The sequence below is a fragment of the Lycium barbarum genome, chromosome 4 (assembly GCF_019175385.1).
Source record: "Lycium barbarum isolate Lr01 chromosome 4, ASM1917538v2, whole genome shotgun sequence".
Classification (NCBI taxonomy): Eukaryota; Viridiplantae; Streptophyta; class Magnoliopsida; order Solanales; family Solanaceae; genus Lycium; species Lycium barbarum.
Window position 1 is genome coordinate 27,609,431 of NC_083340.1, and position 7,862 is coordinate 27,617,292.

Sequence of the window (7,862 nt, forward strand, 5' to 3'; positions counted from 1 at the left end):
GAGAATATTTACCAAAAATTAAAAAATAGTATTTCTTCGTAAAATAGAAAATCAATTTCTACTTTGTTTCGTTTTAAACATGTAAAATTAATTTAATAATTTGAATTAGAATTATCCAAATCAAAATTTGATAAAAAATAATAAGTATTTTACACCTTTAAATTAATCGAATTAAAATTGAAAGTATGCTTAAATATTGCTATTGTGTTATCTCAAAGAGAGGAAAATAGTTTCCTTTTAAACAAGTCTTCTCTTTTAAAAAATATTAATAAATTTGCCGATTTTGTATTCGTAACAAACATTAATATAATAAAATTTTAGATACGGAGCACAAACTACAATGTTATATTAATTATGTTTTAAACATAATATATATATATATATATATATATATATATAATCACTATTTAAAGACAACTACATACACATAGATGCACTATAATCTAAAGTGTGTTGGGCCCGTGCGCAGCACGGGCATAGGCCGTCTAGTAGTATATAGAAATGTCATTGCTTGTCTAAAAAGACAAGTTGTAAGGGTATTATTTGGTATGTCCTAAAAGTCTTTCTTAATTCTTTAACCTAGTCAAATATCATCATATAAAATGAAATTGATGAAGAGTTACTTCAAAATAGAGACTGCTTATAAAGAGTTCAAGTGTAAGTGCGCAACAAAGTAGGACGAAATTTCAAAAATATACAATTTGGTCACTTTGCAAAAAAGTAGCTCAAAATTTACATTGCAAAGTTTTAGCTCAAAAATACTTTTATACAGTCTTATACACTTATATACAAAAGACAGGTATATTTGTAACGACACTTTAGACTCTTTTTCGTTAAAATGCCCTTTCCGTAGCCTTAAATGGTATTCTTAACTTGTAGGGAAATGGGCACGGTTATATAATTGATGGGTAATTTTTGGATTCATTAATTTCTAGGAAACATGTCCCTTAACATTAATTATGGTATTAGTATTGGGTGGAAATGCACTTAATTAGTAATTTATTTTCCACTTCTGTTGGTGGTTAGCCGTATAATACTAGGATACAAAGTTAGTGGTTCAATCAATTTAAGGAATTAAGTGGAAGGTTGATGTTGCCAGGAATGAGTGAAAGACAAATAGTTAGTGAAAGTTTTTTTTTATTAGAAATAAATGAAGTGGGCAAGCCACTTTCATGATGTTGCCACGAATGAGTGAAAGACAAATAGTTAGTGGAAGTTTTTTTTTTATTAGAAATAAATGAAGTGGGCAAGCCACTTTCATGATGTTGCCAGGAATGAGTGGCATAAAATGGAAGTTTTTTTTGGTTTACACGGAAAGAAGGCAAAAGATAGAAAAAGAGAAGGAAACAGGCGAAAGGAATTGTGAGATTTCTATTCCAAATTAGGATGTGTTCTTGCAGTATACATTTGTTTCAGTGCTTGCCTATTTTCCCATTCCCATATATATAAGTAGGGTTTGACATGTCAAAATATAACATTAAAAACAAATTAGAGCAAAAGTGACTGGACGGCGTCAACAACAAACAATTGAAGGCTTCAGGTAAGAGCTTAATTAAAAGCTCTGTATTTAGATATTTTGATTTCTCAAGTTTCAGTAAATGGGGTAGTTGGTTATATACCTACACATTAATTTATATTATATTATTGTGGTAGAATGAAATCAAGTCCTATGGTCCGTTGCACGAACAGTGGCATTTGGCTATTTTGAGAAAGGTGACAAGACTAGTGGATCATTATGGCAAATGATGATTAAATAATTGAACTTCTATTTGAGATAGTCATTGAGCAGTTATGATAAATGGGTGTATGGCTAATTCCTATATTTTTCTAGTTGGCAGAAAGGTGTGAAAATTTGCATAGGAATTGATTCATACGTTTTTTCTTTCTTTTACAAGGACACTGCATAAATTGTAATTTGCTAATCTAAAACTTCTTTTTATGTTTTTCGTGTTTCAATTTCAATTCTTATATATGGGGTCTATGTATTTTTAATATTAATTGGATTATATGTGTATTTCCAAATCCAGGGCATTTGAATTGTGAAAAGTTAGATTTTTGTCCGAAGTTAAAGATATTGGAGTAATTAAAGGTTTCGAGTCCTAGTCCTAAGAAAGGAGAATTAATGATTGGATAGTCTATCTATGGATGAAGTTGACCAATTTTAATAATATATGATCCTTAGATAATGGACGAAATTATTTTTCAAATAAAATTCCAATCTTGCCCTTGTGGGCCCAAGGCCACTTTTTGGGGTGCGTTTTTGGGTTTTGAGTATAAATATAGCAATATGGGTGTCCTTAGATTCGTATTCTAACGTAGATCGTATATTTGATAGATTTTGATCATTCAGAGGCTCTACGCAAAGGGAAGGCATTAGTTTGATTGTTCGTGGCACCCGCTCGGCATTGAGGTAGGTTACGGTCTACTTTAGTTAGACTCTGATTAGAGAATCGTATGTAGTTGTAGAAAGTGATGGGGATAGCATATAGGCCTTCGGGCATGAAGTGGAGGTGGATTCCAATTAGGTTGGCTCTGTCAGCGGTTATGTGGGTTTTTCGCCATATGTGTTATTTTCTGTGATTATCACCTGTTTGTATCTTTGTTACATACTAGCTCACTCATCATATGAAAAGGAATGTCAACACTAATATGACTTGTATTTGTTGATCGTATATTAGTGATATTGATATCATGCATGACATGCCTTTCATATTATTCTTGTGATGATGGTGAGTTAAGTGATTGAGAGACTCCGAGGTTTTTGCCGGAAATTGAGAGTAACAGAGAGACTCCGATGTCTTTGCCGGAGATTGAGAGTGAATGAAAGCCTCCGAGGTTTCTGCCGGAGAGCACGAGTGGTACATGGACTTCGCGAGTCCCCCATGGGTCATGGCTTTGAGGCTCTGCCCTTAGCATGTGTGTACGAGAGTGAAGTGAGAGTGGTGACTATTGCATTGCATTGCATTCATCCACTCAAATATGTGACTCATCATTTGGTGAGCTATATCTGTCTTGGTTGATTTCATGATTCCTTTATACTTTACTCGTATATGATACATGACCATACTTGTTTGCTCTATATGCTACTTGTTGGTTTCAACTTCTTCATGCGTTATCTAATTATTGTCGACCTATGATGCTTACCGGTACAAGTGTTGTACTGATACTACTCTTGCTGCACTTTTGTTGAGTGCAAAGTACGATCCAGGCTCCAGTTCTACACCCCGTGGCTGATACGCGAGGGTGATATCTTTCAGTCATTCAGGGTGAGATACTTGTCATCCGTGGCCCCTGAAGGACCTCCTCTATTTCTTTCTGTTTTTGTGTTCGACGGACAATATGTAGCCTTCGGGTATTTTCAGACTTCTATTCCGTACTATGTTAGTGCTCTTGTACCCTTGACCAGATTTTTGTTGTCGTGAAATTTCTAGTTATGATAAGTATTTAAGACTTGATAACTTATTCTTATTTAATTTTTCGCTTATTTAACTTGCTATCAGTAATGTGGTTTGCCTATTCGGAGGGATAGTGTAGGTGCCACCACGACTCGCGAATCGGGTCGTGACAATATTATTTATGTATATAGGTGTTTGAAGGTGTATAATGTGTAGGTATATACACTAAAAATATAATTATATAATATTATACACGAAAATACGCACTTATACACATTTATCGCACTTATACACAATTATACAATATTGTATAATGTGTAGGTATATACACTAAAAAATATACTTATACAATATTATACACGAAAATAGACACTTATACACATTTATACACACAATTATACTTGGAAGATGATTTTTTTGGCAGTGGAGGACTGGAAATGGAATCTGAGGATCAAAATAATTTCCAGTAATTTTGATAATATGCACCGAGACTCTCTTCAATCTTCATGAATATTGATGAAAGTAAGATGCATGTGAAGATTGGTTAATCCACATTAATTTTAGGTCCCTTAATGGGAAAACTACGTATATATGCATGTTAAGGAGAAATATTTACGAAACATGATGATAGTTTTCCTTATTTACAAAACATAACGATATATTACGAAACATGACGGATTCATATATTTTTCACTTTTTTTTCCAGAAAATATATATTTTAAAAAAAAAATTAAAAACAATATTTTAATTTTTTTTAATAATAATTTATATATATTTTTTTTAAAAAAAAAATTATATATTTTTAAAAAGCTTAAAAAATTACCTCAAATTTTTGTGTATGAAAGCTGTATGAAAAATGTATGAAATGTGTATATGTGAGCGAAATTTTTAATATAACTTCATACACAAAATTGTGAGCGAAAACTTTAAGCCTTGAATATTTTATGAAAGTTGTTACGTTGTAGTTGTATTAATTTTTCAGAAACCTAATATGAACTTTATATACGAAAAATGTGAATGAAATTCTAAGTGTTGAGCGAGATATACACATTTCATACCATTTGTTATACCTCATAGTTTCGTATGTTGAGATTCGAGCTACCTTTCAGGAAATATGTGAGCTTATATGTATTTAACTTATGGTTATACTGATTGAAGTTCATATAGTAAGCTATGAAAGGATTGAAGGGCAATTGAATTAAGGAAATTAAGTTTGTCGGACTTTGGAGAAATTTTGAGGAGCAATTTTGGTCCAACTTGGGAGATGAATATCTCTTAGCATATGAAATGCTTTAAGGTGTTTTAAAATCCTAAAATGAATTTCGTTGTGTCTAGTTTCCAGCGCAATAAACCGCTCGTCGATAGGACATCGGAGTAGAGAATTATAGACGTTACAAGTTCAGCTGATAGAGCAGAAACGCGCGCTACAGTACTGCTACAGTACCGACCCGAATTTGACCCTTATAAAAGGGTAATAACCCCTTTTTTTTCCTCAGATTTTGCTGGAAATTTCCAGATTTTGGAGAGAGAGAGAGAGGAAAACCAAAAGTAAGCAATTTTCAAGCGACGGAGTATTAATCGAAGCTCGGATACACGCATAGAGGTGATTCTAGCATGGTTTTGCGGTGGATTCAAGGTGGATATTAAAGATATCACCGTGTTAACAAAAATAAGGTATGAATATCCTATTATTAATGTTTATTTTGGTTTATTTACGGAGATAAAACTGTCATATAGCCGTATAATAGTTTTGTTAGTGGAAATTTGGGATAAACCCCACATGGGATGTTTATGGAGTATTTTGGTATTGAGGATATTATGATTAATGTTGGTATTGATGTTGTTGTTGTTGGTTGTTGAATTACTATTTTCGGGCTAGGCATATAAATAGGGGAGATGCTGCCGAAATTTCGGCAGATTCCAGAGTGATTTATTTGAAGGACTAAGACGAGCATTGAGTAGTCAAAGTTAAGGCGACCAAAAAGGTATGTTAAGGCTAAACCTTTCTTTCTTAAGGCATGATTCCTTTGTTGTGAACCTATATGTGACATCTTCAATAAACTCGTTTCTAAAAGTACTAAAGCTTAAAGTTCCCGATGTTCTTGTGATATCCTTGAGCTTGTTTCATGGCTATTGATGTTATTCATTCATGTTGATCTCATCTTATGAATTTGTTCCTTCAAGGTGAGATGTGTTCACGATGACGGTTCCATAATAATAATCTAATGAGTTTAGGAACAGGTTCTTAAGGAATGCCTTATAGGACATGAGTAGCATGCTAGCAGAGGATCTCTAATGAGGTATTAAATGTTTGAAGAGAGGTTCATGTTGTATCTTAGTATTTGGTTATAGCCTAGTCAAGCGGGAAGAAGTACTAATGGCCTGAGTTGTGCTTATAAGTCTTATGTAATTATGTAGACCCTAGGAGTTAAGTGATGACCACGGGAAGGGCATAGAGATTACTAGTATATGTTTAGTTATGATGTTGATTATAATTACCATTGGTCTACGACCAGTCGGGCAGATGTTACCACCGGGCTATGCCCGGTTGGGCAGATATGTGTTTACCACCGTGCTACGGCCGGTTGGGCAGATGTATATATTTACCACTAGACTGCAGCCAGTCGGGCAGTTACCACCGTGCTACGGCCGGTCGGGCAGTTACCGCTGATCAGTCGGGCAGTTACGCTCTACCGTCGGGTGATAATCGGACGGGCGATTACCACCGGACTGCAGCCGGTCGGGCAGTTACCACTGATCAGTTGGGCAGTTAGCATAGGATTAGTGAGATAAAGGCACAGTACTGTACATAGATATAGTTAAGCATGCGAGAGTATAGAGAGAGACATGTATCATATATAGATCGGGTTGCACGCCGCAACACATATTCAGATAACGTTTGATAATAAGGTAACCAGGACTATTGTAGGGTATACAGACTTAGTAAAGATCGTAAGAAGATGAAGAGGTATGTATACATATGCTAGATTTCCATCGGTAGTTCAGAAATGCCAGGTTGATTCTTATTCTTATCATCTTTAGTGTATGGCTATTTTGTTTCACTTTCCGCCTTGCACACTCAGTACATTGCTCGTACTGACGTTCCTTCTTGCGGACGCTGCATTTCATGCCACGCAGGTGTATATAGATGAGTAGAGGATGTTGCTAGAAGCTGTTCCAGCTGGATTGGCGAGCTCCATTTCCTTCCGGAGTGTTGCCGAGTCAGAGTATCTATGTTATGGTATTTTGATTGATGTTAGAGACTTTGCAGACAGGGTCACGTATATAGCATGTCAGTCTTGTAAGCGGCTCTGCAAGCTGATGTATCATTATGCATTATGTTACAAATTTCATATGACTACAGATTTTACTTGATTTGAGAAAGACGAAAAGAATGTTTTTGAAAAGCTCTCATTATGCATTTCATTTCGTGATTTAAGAGTCCAGTGAGATTATGAACATAACAAGAACCAACGGGGTTCGCTCGGCCCTGAGTAAGGGGTCGGGTGCCCATCATGCCCTATCAGGATTGGGGTGTGACACCATTCTCACGCATAAAATTTTGAGTGTAATGTTTAAGCCTTGATCGAGATATACACATTTCATATGTTCTTCATACATAAAATTTGAGCGAACTTTTTAAGCCTTGAGCAAGATATACACATTTCATACACAAAAATTTGAGCGATTATTTGAAGTCTTGAATGTTGTATCAAAGTTGTATACAATGTTGTTGTAGTTGTATTAATTTTACAGAAATCTAACATGAACTTTATACACAAAAATGTGAGCGAAATTTTAAGACTTGAGCGAGATACAAATTTCATACTGTTTTTATACACACAATTTTGAGCTGATTTTTTAAGCCTTGAATGAGATATACACATTTCATGCATTTTTCATACCGTTTTCATACACTAAATTTTGAGCGAACTTTTGAAGCCTTGAGCGAGATATATACATTTCATACAACTTTCATAAATAAAATTTTGAGCGAAAACAAATATTTAAAAAAAAAATTGAAAAAATAAAAATAATATTTTTTTTTAAAAACAAAGCATTTTTGTAAAGGGTTTGTAATGTTATGTTATGTAAATATAAAACTTTCATCACGTTTTGTAAATATTTCTCCTTAAAATATATATATATACACGTAGTTGTCCTTTAATTAATGGAAAAATTTCAGAAATATACAATTTGCTCACTTACATTACAAAAAAAAACCCAAAACTTATATTACAAAGTTTTAGCCCAAAAATACTTTTATACAGTGTTATACACTTATATACCAAAGACAGGTACATTATGATTTTTTTTAAAATTTCCAATAGTTGCAGTTTCACTTTGTGTAAATTTCCAATCCTTTTTAACCCAAAAAAAAATATATTTCCAATCTCGTTAAAAGTATTTTTCCATCTTCTCCTTTGTTGTAAATGGCCTATTCTTAATCCAACTTCCTCTTTTGAA

General features: G+C 33.9%; 1 long non-coding RNA gene across 2 annotated transcripts; it reads left to right on the plus strand.

Moving 5' to 3' along the window:
- Window positions 1–1,207: 1,207 nt before the first annotated feature.
- Window positions 1,208–7,005, plus strand: LOC132635684 (uncharacterized). 2 transcript variants are annotated; one of them, XR_009580669.1, is made up of 6 exons: window positions 1,208–1,540; window positions 2,336–2,410; window positions 3,199–3,266; window positions 4,892–5,069; window positions 5,275–5,380; window positions 6,534–7,005. It is a non-coding gene; the product is annotated as an uncharacterized LOC132635684 (long non-coding RNA). The 2 variants fall into 2 exon arrangements; XR_009580668.1 differs by lacking the exon at window positions 3,199–3,266 and having other exon boundaries at window positions 1,213–1,540; window positions 6,534–7,001.
- The last annotated feature ends 857 nt before the right edge of the window (window positions 7,006–7,862 follow it).